General features: G+C 36.6%; 1 protein-coding gene across 1 annotated transcript in view; it reads right to left on the bottom strand.

The window, feature by feature from the left end:
• The window catches only part of TMEM117 (transmembrane protein 117), a 464,361-nt gene extending 457,210 nt beyond the window's left edge, over positions 1-7,151 (bottom strand). The window contains exon 1 of the mRNA XM_012746795.2: positions 6,920-7,151. The gene's annotated coding sequence lies outside the window, so the exon portion shown is untranslated. The remainder of the gene's footprint in view (positions 1-6,919) is intronic.
• Positions 7,152-14,138: the final 6,987 nt, after the last annotated feature.

The raw sequence follows: 14,138 nt of genomic DNA, 5'->3' as shown, positions 1-14,138 counted from the left end.
TTTTAAAGCATGTATTGTGAGTTCAATTTGTACAATAGGTCTAATACTCTTATTATTACTACTATTTAATAAAATTATCTATAGAGAAAATGATTTTCAAATTTCAATGGATTTCCACTTATTTCAAGCAATATTTAATTCATCCTTTTAGCAAACATTTACCGTCTACTATAGGAACAACTAAGAGAACATCATCCCTGCTTATGGAAAAAAGTAGAGACAAGTAAATATATCATTATTACACTAAAATATAGAAATTGAGGAATAAGTGCCCTATGAGAACACAAAGTACTGAACCACTAGCTTCACCTAGAGATATGGAAGGATTCACAGAAGTAACAGATGATATTATAAAATTACAATGAAAATAATTTGTGCCATCCCAAATGGAGCTTAATTTAATGGCATTTTACTTGTATATTACTTTGCATTAATTTGCGTTCTACTCTATACATCCATGTGTTGCTTTGTGCATGAATGCCTTGTCCCAAAATAGATTTACTGCATTTAAGAGCGATCCAGGGAACTTAAAAAGATCTCTTCAAGGCCAGGCACGATGTCTTACACCTGTGATATTAGCAGTTTGGGAGGCAGAGTAGGAAGGCTCGCTTGAGCCCAGGAGTTTGAGGTTGCAGTGATTTATGATGGTGCCACTGCTCTCTAGCCTAGGCAGCAGAGTGAGACCTTGTTTCAAAAAAAAAAAAAAAAAGTTCTCAATTCCAAAATATTATTATAACATACAATGTTTGATAAAATATTTGTTTTACATAATGGAAAAAGTTAAAGTGTTCCTTAATATCTTTAAGAATTTTATAAATACTAAACTATGACTATCTGTAAAATTGTAAAAATTAATTTTATCACTAAACAATATATCATTACTGAAAAAGCATTAATCATGAATATATTTGAACCTGCAAAGCCAAAGTTTTTAATATTACCTAAGAGTTTCTCTGCAGAATTTAACAACAAGAAAAGAAAAATATTATTTTAGTGTGGATGTTAGGTGGTTACCTGGGTTCACACAAGAGCTAAGTGACTGCCTTCCCAAGGCCAGTCTCTCAAAGAAGCCAACTCACATTTGTACTATAGTAAACATATACATAACCACATGGAATGAATCTTAAGTATCCATAAAGAAGTCTTGAAAATTTTGACTATCCAATTTTATGCCTACAAATGTCTGGATCTCTTAAAATTCATAAAAATGCTTTGAGGCACATCCTCTTTCACTTCTGTGTAGTCATCCTCTGAAGGATGACAGGCAAAACCCACGTCCACACCCACATGGTCACACCCACAGCTAGCTCATTCAATCTGGTGCTCTGTGCCTTCATGGCTGAAACTTAGAAATGCATAAAATGATACAAAACAGGGGTCCCCAACCTATGGTGAGCTGAATTATTTTTTAATTATATATTACAATGTAATAATAATAGAAATAAAGTGCACAATGCATGTAATATGCTTGAATCATCCTGAAACCATCTTCCCCCTTTCCCAGTCCATGGGAATTGTCTTCCATGAAAATGGTCCCTGGTGCCAAAAGAGTTGAGGACTGTTGATACAAAATACTTTAAAAATTTATGTTTCTTGAGAGGATATAAATCCCTGCCCTTCCCCACTAAAAAACAAAAAACAAACAAAAACCCCCAATGATTTAATATTTGGTAGCCTTGCAAATAACCTCATGTGAAGTATAATACAAAGAGAACTGAAATGGGAATCATGAAAGGTGGGGTTAGTCAACTCTGCCACTGCCAATCTATATCATCTAGTTGAATTATTATACTTAATTAACTCTTGTGCTCAAGGCCTCAATGCATTTTTATAAACGTTAGTACAGCCAGGTGTTTGTGGGTATGGAACTAGTATTAAAGATCTTAAGACTTCTCTATAGGGACCCAAAGTTCACCCCATGTGTTTATGTGTATTTTTACTAATGCATGAGATTTCTTCATGTGAAAAATAAAAGTATTGGACAAAAAAATTAATTTTATTCAATCCCTAAAATTCTGTAGTTCTAAATAGTTTAATCTCAAGTGGAAATGCAAATTTTGTTCATTTTGCATTAATACATCTTGTAGAAAAGTATAATGGTTTGGTAAAGATTTAACCAACTAGTTGTCTGTGTGTGCTTGAGACTAATTCCTCTTATATCTGTGAGTGAAACAGTGCCCCTCCTCCTGCTAATTTTTGATTATGAAGACAATAAAGTGGGCAAAGTGCATAAAATTGCACATCTGCAGAATAAAGACTGCTTGCTGCATATTTTTCTACAGCCGTATATTGATTCTGTTTGGAAAAATACACCTATAATTACATTCTGGTAAAATTAGAGAGCAGCAATATCTGAAATATATGCAATGGATAATCATAATTTTTCTCTTTTTTCTAATTTAATTTTACCATATTTATTCAACTGCATTTATCTGGGAAATAGAAGCTTAGGTCATTTCATATAGAAAAGGACCACAAAATGATTGGGATGCCAAATACAATTTTTTTCCAGAATTCAGCATCAACCTACAGAGTTCCATGCTGTAATGATGCATATTTCAACTTAACCACACAGTCATGGGTATGAAAATAGAGAAAATCAATGCTGTTGGGTCAGACATACCTTCTGAAATATCATAAGGAGAAACACAATACTATTCTGAGAAACAAAATAGGGAAGTTCATTTTACAGTGGAATCTGCCACCAAACAAGCTTTAGAATGAAAAATCAGGAAAAAAACTATTATAAATGAGATCAAAATGGGTGGAGACCTTTACTCTTTTTCTCCTTTAGCAAAACTAAGAAGTAAGAAAGTAAGTATTAGAAAAGCTTGGCCTAGACTGTGTCTACCATACTCCAGAGAAAGTGAATAATAGAAGAGAAAGCTCCATAATCAAACAACTGGTTCAACAAATTCTCCTCTCCCAATGTATTTTGTGACTTAATCAACAGCTGTGGTATAGTGTTACCTCTCCCCCTACAGTTTTGTGTCTTTAGATTTTTATTAACCCTGTGTCCTTAATTTATGCAGTATATTATGGAGAATTATGGAAACTCCATTGGTTTTGCCAGGGTCATATGGTGGTGTGGTGCTGATGGATTTCCAATCAAAAGAGCAAATGACAAGGAAGGGAAAAAAAATTATAGGAAGAAATAAAAAGTGGAGAGATATATTATAAAGGTATGTGGTTCCCTTAAAATATTGGGAATATGTATACTCTTTTAACCTCTATTTCTGACTCCATTAAAACATATATAAAATTCTGAACTGAGACCATAAGGGTAATATTAAAATGTTAAGATTAAGAGAACAGATATAAAATGTAAAAGTAAGAAAAGTAGACTTAGGTGGATGAAGTGTGGGGGTGGGGTTGCAGATTGCTTTTAAATCAGAAAAAAATGTGTTTAAAAGTTCATTATATTTTTTAGTAAATGGAATGAAGAAAATGTCAGCACTTACTTTTATGTACTTTGTATTCTCACAGGAGACTTGATTCACTCAAACACTTAGAACTAATCATACATAAATGGGTAGAAATGAGAATCTATTTGTATAACTTTATCTGCAAGTTTTAAAGTGCATGAAGGGAAAAAATATCAGTCTTTTTTTTTCAATCACATTATGAAGCTGCACTTAAGATTCTACAAACTCATCAGAGAGGCATCTTTGAAAGGGAAACCTCCTCCATATTTCAGAGCTGCTAAGTAAGTGCAAGCATATACCTGTGCTATAGTACACATTTGCAAATACGAGAAGTTAAAACATGCTTCTGTATGTTTTTTAAAACAGCATCATCACTCATGAGATAAACGGAGAAGTGGCTCTAAATTTAGTTCACAGAAATAAACTTTCTGAAGACTAAAGCTCTTATGCTTGCATTAAAATAGCTGATATAAGTAAATTTTATGCAAGTGGGGAATAATGAAAGAATTCACAGTGTAATTCCGAGCTTAGAAAAGAAGTACACTTTTATTTTTTCTGCATTGATGCTAAGTGGAATCAATCTAATATGGTGTTCCTTTAAAAATATTGGTCGGGCACGGCAACTCACACCTGTAATCCTAGCACTTTGGGAGGCCAAGACAGGAGGGTCGCTTGAGGCCAGGAGTTCAAAACCCAGCCTGAGCAACATAGTGAGACCCCATCTCTACAAAATGTAGAAAAGTTAGCCTGGTATGGTGCTGAGAGCCTGTTATCCCAGCTAATTGGGAGGCTGAAGCAGGAGGATCGCTTGAGCCCAGGAGTTTCAGGTTGTAATGAGCTATGATGATACCACTGGACTCTAGCCTGGGTGACAGAGTGAGGCCATGTCTTAAAAAATAAGGAAACGAAAAGGAATAAAACCTCTAGGACAATTATTTTCACATATCAACATAATTTATAATCTGAAAAATAAAAGGCGATTTTATTTTTTAACTCAAAGAATAATGTAGTTCCTTGTCAGTTTAATCTAAAATATGTAAATAGTTTCCACTGCCTTCGTTAATGGAAGAGTTTCTGAGTTGCTGTCTAAATATTAAAAATCCTTGTCTCATTCCAGTTATTTGAGGCCATAAATTCAAAGTTATGGCCTTTATAAATTCAATTCAGGATTCCAAATGGAAATAAACAAATGTATGCATTCTTTTCAATCATATAATAAGGAGATGATCTCCTGACTCATCCTCATTCTTCTCCCATGAGGAACTTTTATTCAATCATTATATTTTAAAAACATTACTCTTACCACCAGAAACAATTTCTCTAATCAGCTTATTACCTCTTCAGGTAAGGCCAAAGTATCTGACAAAGGTCCGTAAAGATTATTTTTCTGAGTGTAGGTTAGCAGGTATTGTTTGTACCCAAATTGCTTTTCCTAACAATTTAAAAAACTATGAATTATTATTCAATTGCATCACTTATTTAAGAAAAATATAATAGAACCCATATATATATTCATTTAAATGTGGTCCTTTTGAAGACTCTTTATCTGCCCAGAATTCCTGGTAAATCTACTGTGCTCTCTGATGGCTAAAAGGGCTGGCAGCTAGGATATTTCTGTATTCTTTCACAACCCCCAATTTCCAGATAATTATAATTTATTCCAAACTCTTAATAGATTCAGGTTGTGTGAAATTTAATTATACCACTTTAAATAAAGTTAATGTGTATTATTAGATGTTAGAAAAATTAATGCTGATATCCCATCATGTTTTGAGTCTCAGGTGGTTACTAAAATAGTTTATCAAAATAAACTACCTGAAAGATAAGTCATTTATTAAAAAGATAATAATCATAATGTAGGTAATTTTAGAAGTCTAAGAAATTTGGAGGATTCTGCTTGAATCAAATCACCAAAGTGAAACACAGGCATATGATGGCCAAATCTTTTCTTTCTTTGCAACTAGCTTCCTAATGCAGGGTTTATGAAAATCCCTGCTCAGTCCACTACTTTTTTATCTCGACCATGTCTCCAGAGTTTTAGACCATCATGGGTGGGGGACAGAAGGTGAGTAAAGTCAGGAGGAATAACCATGGTGTGGAAAGAAACGCAGTGGCATTGAGGGCAATGGAGCAGAACAGAACACTCTGCCCACTATTAGCCCCCACAAGCCAAATGACATTTTGTCTACCTCCTCCCTTCCCCCAAAGCTGACAACCCCAGATGATTGCTTAAGTGCCATTGGAAGTGATAGCCAAAGGCTTTGAGCTTAGAATCCTGATAACTTGCACACAAAATAAGTATTTTAACAATCCTCACAACACAAAAACAACCTACAATAGTATAAGGAAGGCCTATTCCATGTACAAGAACCTGCAAACGAGTAGATGTTTTAGGTATTCCAAAATTTAACACTAAAATGTGAAGCCATAAACATTTGAAAAGTATAACACAAATTTATGTGGCAAATTAAAGAAATGGAGCTCTTTATTCCCACTTTCTCTTGTGCTGCTTTCCTGCCCTTGTGCATAGCCAGCTATCTGGTCTCTCTATTTATCATTGTTCAAAATGATGCTGCTGATGGCTGACGGTGTTGTTTTGCATGTGTGCGAGTGTGGGAAAACCACGGCTGCATGACCAGCAGTTTTCTCTATCCGGCATATATGGAAAAGCAGCCCTTTTGTTTATAGTTGTGGTAGTAATTTTTATAGCATGTTACTGTTTATGGCTTTGGGCTCTTCACCTTGTATGCTACCTGACACCCTGACTCCAAACAAATGGCCTACTTTTCACTTCATGACCTGCTGTTGCTGTTTCCTGGCATTTTATAGCTAGGCTGCCTCCTTTGAAAATGTACCTCTGTGTATCCTTATAACACCTCTCCTGTGTCTTCAGCAATTAGCTCTGCAGCAGTTCCTCAGATAGCTGATACTGGGGTATTCTATTGTCAGACCTGAGACAACTGGTGTTGGTAAGAGGCAGGGCAAGACTTCCCGATCTCCCTAAATGTCTCTCACCAACTTGCGACAAGACTTATTCTTAATTGTTAAGGCGCTGACAATTAACATCCAAAGTTAAAGCATTAAAGGTCTCCAGAAATGATATATGGGAAGGATAATCAACAATGTAAAAACAGGCATTATTTATTTAACATTGACTATGTGCTAGCCACTGTGTATAATTGTGCTTAAAAGCCAAAATCTCCTTCAAGAAGTCATTATTGCCCCTATTTTACAGATGAGGATACTGAGAATCCTGGAAGAGTTAAGCAATTTTTCCTGGATGACACATCTAGCAAGTGACAGGGTGAGAATCTAACCTAGCACTATCTGACCCCAAAGCCAAGGTTGCTACACTGTACATTGCTGCTGCAGCAGAGCAACCTTGGTCAGTCATTCACACCTAGCGCAGGAGCTGGGGTGCTCAATAAATGTTTGATGAATCAGTGGATGAGCAGCTTGCTGTGAATTAGTTTACCCGATTGGCTTCCAGTTACCTGGCAAGTACTCTGAACGAGTGAGACTCTGGACAAGTTAGCTGTGGTAGGAGCCGGGAAAGGTGTGGTTCAGAGCAGAGGGCACAGCACCAGCAGGCTTGGCTGAGATAACATCCAGAGAAACTGGGAGGAAAAAATCACAAAAATGCTGAAATATTAGAAGGATGGTCACGAAGAGTATAAGAGACAACCCAGCAAAAATGAAGAAGTACCAAAAACAATTCTGGGATAATATTGTTGCTCAGAGATGACCCTGCTGCTATGATCCCTTCTTTCTCTTTTACTGTCTCATATTCAACATCATATAGCTCGGCAGTCATGGAAGTGAGATAGAACCCAGAGCTTTTCCCCTGGGGATACACTGCCTTCCATATGCACACTCCAACTTTAAATTCCTAAATGTTCAATTCAACTCACTTAGAGTTGTATGTTTTTGTGAAAATTACCCACAATTTCAAATGTATTTCTATTCCAGACCTAAGCTATAGAACAGAAATATCTGTGCACTTCTGAACATTTTATTCTATCTCCATTATAAACATCTAAGATGTACCACAAGAATAAGAATATTCCTGAAAATCCACAAGGGATCTTTGCCTTCTATTCCATTTAGCTGTTAATGAGCTAGAATAGTTAAATGGAAACTATTAGGGCATTGGTAATGGTTGAAAAAGAAGGGAAAGGAAGAGAGAAAGGGAAAAAGGGAAAATAGTCTTTAACAACAAACAAAACCAAGGTTAAAGGGGATTGGAGGTTATCTGGCTAGAGCCAGAGAAAGTGAACTGTGATTTAATTGAACCTGTGCTATTGTTTGGTGAAAGAACAGCTCAGGAAGAAACAACAGTCAATGAGTAAGAGCCTTGAAATGAGCTTCTTTGAATGGGAGTATAATGAACACTGACAAGAGAAATGGACTGATGAGACCCATGTGGGCTGGCCAGACCAAAGGATCATAGTGTGAAGAAATAAAATGTAATGTTATCCCAGAGAAAGAAGAAAGAAAAAAAAAAGAATTCAGGCTGTGAAGCATAAGAGAGAAAACTAGTCCAGAAAACCTGAATGAAAGTAACATCCAGGATCATGGAGAAGGCTGGTAAGAATATTACTGTGAAGGCAACTGAGATGGATCCATTGAGTCAGTGAGCTGGGACTCCATGCAGAATAGTTCTACAGTGAGGCCAACTAGAAAATTGAGCCTCTCAACCAGAGTGACAGACTCAGCTTCCTCTTAATGACACCCAGCCTAGTCCTAGGATCAAAGTCAGCTGGTTTAATAAGATTGACCAGAGTTGTCAAGTGCAAGGACTAGTGATGGCCTGGGAGATAGAAACAAGAAGAATCTGCAAGAATCATGTTAATTTATGAATCCTTTGCCAACCTAATAATTGAATATCATAAAAGTAAGAATTTGACATTTCTCTCATTAGTACATAAATGTAACCTTCACTTTCCTTTCACTGTAGTAAATCCAAGGTACACATTAATTGCAGTAAAATGTGCTGCACTTCAGTGAATAAAAAGAAAGAAAAGATAGAAAAGGTGGAAAAAGCTCCATATTTCTGTGGATTTCTTGGTCCCAGCCCACCCAATCCTCTAATAAGCTTGATTCTCCATTGATGACATGCCAAACAAAACTGAAATGAAAGACCAGAGAGAAATCGTTCCCAAGGGTTTTCTCTTTTAGAAGCTGTCTCTGAGAAATCATTTAAGAGAGAACAGAAGTCTAAGATTGTAAAAAAAATGAAGTACAAACCAAGATAGTAACATTATAAGTTCAGAGAAAGAATATTGATGTCTGTTTGCAATACTATTCAGCCGTTTAGCAAAGGTGGTCGACAAATAGAATCTTAAACATTTTTACAAAGATGGCGAATACTTACTGAGTTTTTATATAACCTTGGGATGAGTCAGTATTTAAAAAATGTTGAAATTTGGAAAATATATGTATCTCTTACAATGTTTTCAACTACTATACTAGTGAACCTCATTAAAGTTTAATTTTTGTAAAGAATAGAGAAATACTGATATATTTTGAAAGATCTACACTATTTCTAAATCTGATAACCAATGCATATTTAGTTGCTTTTGTACAAAGGAATATTTTCAGGTCTTGGCTGATTTGCTCCTCTATTTAAAAAAGTTATAGGAAATCCAGTTATATGCAGGAAATGTAGATCAACTAGCTATAATTTCACCTTTAAAATTATATGTGTCCTTTGCTATCCAAATTATCACTAACTGCAATCTAAAATTCAGGAACCAAATGGATTTGGATAACACAGCATCCCTCGCTTTACAAACCTGCTATCCACATTTTCACTCTATAAACTAAAGATCTGTATAATGAGGGATATTTTTACATAACAGTTTTGGTAAAGCAAAATGCCTCACTTACAGTATATACTTGGCTGCTAGTAACAGAGACTGGAGAGCATAATGGCTTAAATAGAGTGAAAGTTATGTTTCTTGAATATAAAATAAGTCTGGAGGTAACATGCCAGCTCTGGTAAAGGAGAATCACAGTCAGTAGGGACCTAGGAGGTTCCTTGTTGTCTTACTTTTTCCATTATCCTAATTTGTGGTTTTTATCATCAAGTTCGCCTCAGATCCAAGACAGCAGCTGGAACTCCAGCCATCACATCTTCATTTCATTTCAATAGAGAATAGAGAAGTGGAAAAGGAAAATTAAAAAGAGTTCTCATCAGCTATTTAAGAAGCCTTTCAAGAAGACTCACCCAATGACTTTTCCATGCCATTGGTCAAAACTCGATCACATGGCCACATCTAGCTGCAAAGGATGCAGAAATGCAAACTTTCAACTGGGCACTTTGCCATATCAAATAAATTCTGAGTTTTGTTGTTAAGAAATAAGAATTATTGTATAACTCCATCTCACCAACGGCTGTTAGTAAAACATTAAAAGTACATGTTCCTATACAATTATTTTAATGATTTGAATAATCCTTTTTTCCTGGGATTCATTGTACTACCATTTCCATTATTAACATAAAATGTAATAGTCAACTCCTTCATTGGCACATCCCTAAAGAAAGGTTACCATACTGATCTAGCCTATTCCTGAAAAACAGAATACATACATTGAAACTTTATTATAAAATCTTGTTATAAAGCAGCACTTCACAAAAGGTTACTAATCCATTTTTAATCCCAACTATTAGGCTACAGTTTTCAGTCAGCTCCAAAGAGTAGTCTAGGATGGAGGTAAAGGGGCTTTAACTCTCCTATAATCTCACTGAGCATCCCCTCCCCTCCTCCCACCTGCCAATGAATGGTTTTCTCAAATTTATTTTTAAAAACATACCAGAGGATCCAGGCATGGGTGGCATGAGCCTGTAGCTTCAGCTACTCAGGAGTCTGAGGCAGTAGGATTGCATGAGCCCAGGAGTTTGAGGTTGCAATGAGCTAAGATGACACCACTGCACTTTACCCAGGGCGACAGAGCGAGACTCTGTCTCTAAAACAAACAAACAAACAAATGAAACCCTGCTATGCAAGCTCCACTTCACAGTCCCCTTGTCCCATTTTCCAACCAGATTACACATTCCAGCACTGTCTTTTTTAATATGAAAGGGCTGAAGTTGCCTCTGTGGTGACTATAAAAATACTTAAAGGCCATAGAAGATTGTCCCCCTTTGTAGACTCAGTACAAGAGAGTATTTTCTGTATATGCTATTTAAATGTGAGAGGAGGTTTTAGGTGTTGATTATCATCACTAGCAAAGAGAGAGAAACCGAGAAAGAGAGTATTATGTGTTCAAAGTGATTTGCAAATATTCTCATTAGTCATTTAAACCATCCTACCCCACATGAGATGTTAGAGATAATGAGGAAGAGATTCAAGATGCTGTTGCTAAGGTACTTCTCCAACCCAGGGTGAAAATCTCACTATAAATAATACATTAAAAGCTGGTTGCTTTGTTTGTGCCTTCCTGCCCTTTGATTCCAATATGCATTCTTACCATTATCAACAACTCTTTTGAACCAAAGTGTTCCCTGTTTCTTTCATTTGAAAGTATGTATCATTTATTAAGATTACTTCAGTCCAGATTTCACTCGGAAGAGTAATAAAGAAATATCATTTGCTTGAACTAATCTTTAACCCAGACTCTTTGTTCTGTTTTCTCAGTGACTCATTCCAGCACCATAGAGCCTGACTCGAATAAAAGAATCTTCTGTTATATATTCCATTTTATTGAAAGTTTTAGCAATCTTGCCAGGTGTTTATTGTAGGCTGTTAGGGGTTATAATTACATGCATACAATAAAAGTTAGTTTCAGTCAAAGTATGTTGCTTAATACTTGATTCTCATTTTTATAACCCAAAGAATTATTTTTCTTATTTGATGCCTTACAAATCTAAAACCTAAAGCAAATGTAGCTCTTTAATGTTATCTCACAAAGTACAGAAGAAGTGATTCTCTTCTGTCAAAAGGTTCCAATTCAGTGGAGAGACAAGATGAATGCATGATACCTTATAGTTTTATGTGCACATGCACTATACGCAAATATATATGCTGCTCACATTAAGGCTGTGCACATCATATTCTTTTCTATTGTATAAAATATTCATGGAGGATGTGATTTTTACATATCATTATTTGACAATTGACCAGACGGAAGAACCAGGTCTAAAGTCCTAAACTACCAGTCCATACATCAAATCTGACCTATAGATATGATCTTTTGTTATTGTTGTTGTTTTTTTGTTTGTTTTCCCAAGCAATTGAAATAGATATTTCCCATAAAACCCCAATTTCTGACATCACTTGAAAATCAGAAGATCAGTTACCCTGGGCTTGAATTTCCACAAAAGCATTAGTCAACTGGAGTTGAGTAATTGTAACTCCTTTTAGGTGGAGTTTGTGCTTCATATGGGTACCACAATCTGCCTTTGTTAGCTTCATTCATTTATGTTATTTAATTGCTCCCTTCATGCATTTGTGTTTGTTTTGGCTAACTTGGGTTCTAAACAACAGCTCTACTAAATTGCAAAAAGTAGGAATTATAAGCCTGTTTTCCAAGCCCAAGATCCATCTCCCCTCCTGTGGTAATTGCCCTTCATTCATTGGTCAGTATATACTGGGTAAACCAGGCAGGTTGGCCAAGGACCATTTGATACATGAGCCAAGAAGGGTTATTCACATGTCTTCTCCTAGGAATTTTGAACTTGGACTTAGAAAAGCTATTGTAATCCCTGCATAAAGCTAGAACTGTGACTGTCAATTTGGGAAATGGAGAATAGTCATATTCTGCCATTTTGACTGCATAAGCAGAAAGATCCCATTTGGGGAAGAGAGAAAGGAAAAGAAAAGAGAAGAGAAGAAGAAGAGAAGAGAAAAGAAGAGCAGAGAAGAGAAGAAGCCAGGCCATCAGGACTTATGAGATTCTCGTGTATCCTTATAATAAACTTCCTTATTTACATATATTGTCTTAAAATAGTTTCTGTCTCTTACAAACACTTGTCTTAGCCATGACACTTGCTGACTTCTCCTATGTCTCAATTCCAAATCTTTTAAAGTTAAAAAATAAAATCTGATAATGTTTCATTTAGCCTGTCAGGATTATGTTGGCACTCAAATAAGTCTCTATATATTCTTTGAAAACTGTAAACCACTATACAAATCTAAGGTTTTATTATTATGACAGTTCTGGCAAATGTTCAATAACTGGAGACACAATAGATGAAGAAAAGTGGTAAAACATTTGTGGCTAGAACAGAGCAATGTACCCAAGATCCTTGAAATTCTTAAGTCAAACTACTGTACTAACAAAAAACAAGCTCTTTCAGGTGGATGCCATGGCAGTCCCAACCTAAATGAATTTTTCTTTTCAGGACTGAGCACGCAGTGGTCCATACTAAGCATGAATATGGGAGAGTTAATTTTTTTTATTTGTATTTTTGAGCAATGCTGACTTCCTTCAGAATTTCCCCAAGTCACCAGGACATGAATCACTCAAAAAATTGCAGGTGAACTGGGCAATTTTCTCACTGCTCAATGATGCTGCAGTCAAAAACTGGTAAATCAGGGTGAACCACTGTGTCAGGAAGAATTTGGTTAAAATGGAACTCCTCCCTACGTTTCTTAAATTCAAACATGTCATAATAAAACTCAGGCTAAATTTCACTTATTCCTGAATCTGAGGATCTGTTTGAAAAACAGCTTAGAGAACAGGGAACAGAGCACAGCAACCTTGTTTACTGTGGTCTCTGTAATAAAAACAACTGTAGGCCTTCTAGTTAATAACTAATTAAAAATACATTGTACAGTATTTTAAGAGTAATTTTGTTAACATGCACTTGTATTATTGGCATGAACAAAGTATTTGTTCATTAGCAGATGGTAATTTTATATAATTGTCAGTTCAAGGCCCTATAAACAAGACCCAGCTTTGTACCTGGAAGTGGTAGGTAGAAAAGCAGTACAAAAACAACTTCTAACGTTACCTTTCAGAAGTGAAATTTGTTCACAAAAGCAGAAATAGGGAATAAAGTTTAATAATACCTGCTGTTATCTGATAAATTTATCTGAGAGAATTTTGAACAGTTACTGGATTAAAAAAATAAACGGCCAACCTAAAGGCAGAGCAGTATTAGTTTGCAATGGTACAATTGACCACAGAGGAATACTCAAGTCAGCTAATCTTATCACTCTCAGTGGCTGTCTCTTTTTGGAATGAAGAGAAAGGGACACTTGGTCTCTAAATGTGCCCAACTGGGAAGAAAAAAGCTAACGTCGGAGATTAACTCAATTTAAAATTGTGGGAAAAACTGACGGAGACCGTCTATAGTATATTCTCATTTTTAAAATGGGCGTTAGGCCTTTCTTTAAAACAAATTGTGTGGATTCCAGGAAGAGTAAACAAGGAAGGGTGTTGTGCGTAGCTTTCTTAAAGCTGAAAAATACATAGTCAGTAAAATGGTCATTTCCGTTTTTGAGCATCCCTTTGCCAGGGAATGGCGGAGTCGGCGGGGTCACTGGAGGGCAGACTTCGGAGCGCAAAGCTTTCCCGCCGGCTCGGTGGCACTTTCCCCCGGGTGGAGCGGGAGAGGCGGCGGCGAATGCAGAGCCCGTGACCCCCGGCGGAGCTGGGCGCGGGCCGGGGGCCAGACCTACAGCGGGCGGCCGGGAGGGGCGGTGGGGCCACAAGGGCGCCCGGGGACGCCGCGGGCCTCGCGGGGCGGGGCGGGGCGGCGGCGGC

Source organism: Microcebus murinus, chromosome 10 (genome assembly GCF_040939455.1).
Source record: "Microcebus murinus isolate Inina chromosome 10, M.murinus_Inina_mat1.0, whole genome shotgun sequence".
NCBI classification, from domain to species: Eukaryota; Metazoa; Chordata; class Mammalia; order Primates; family Cheirogaleidae; genus Microcebus; species Microcebus murinus.
This window is presented reverse-complemented; position numbering and strand designations above follow the sequence as displayed.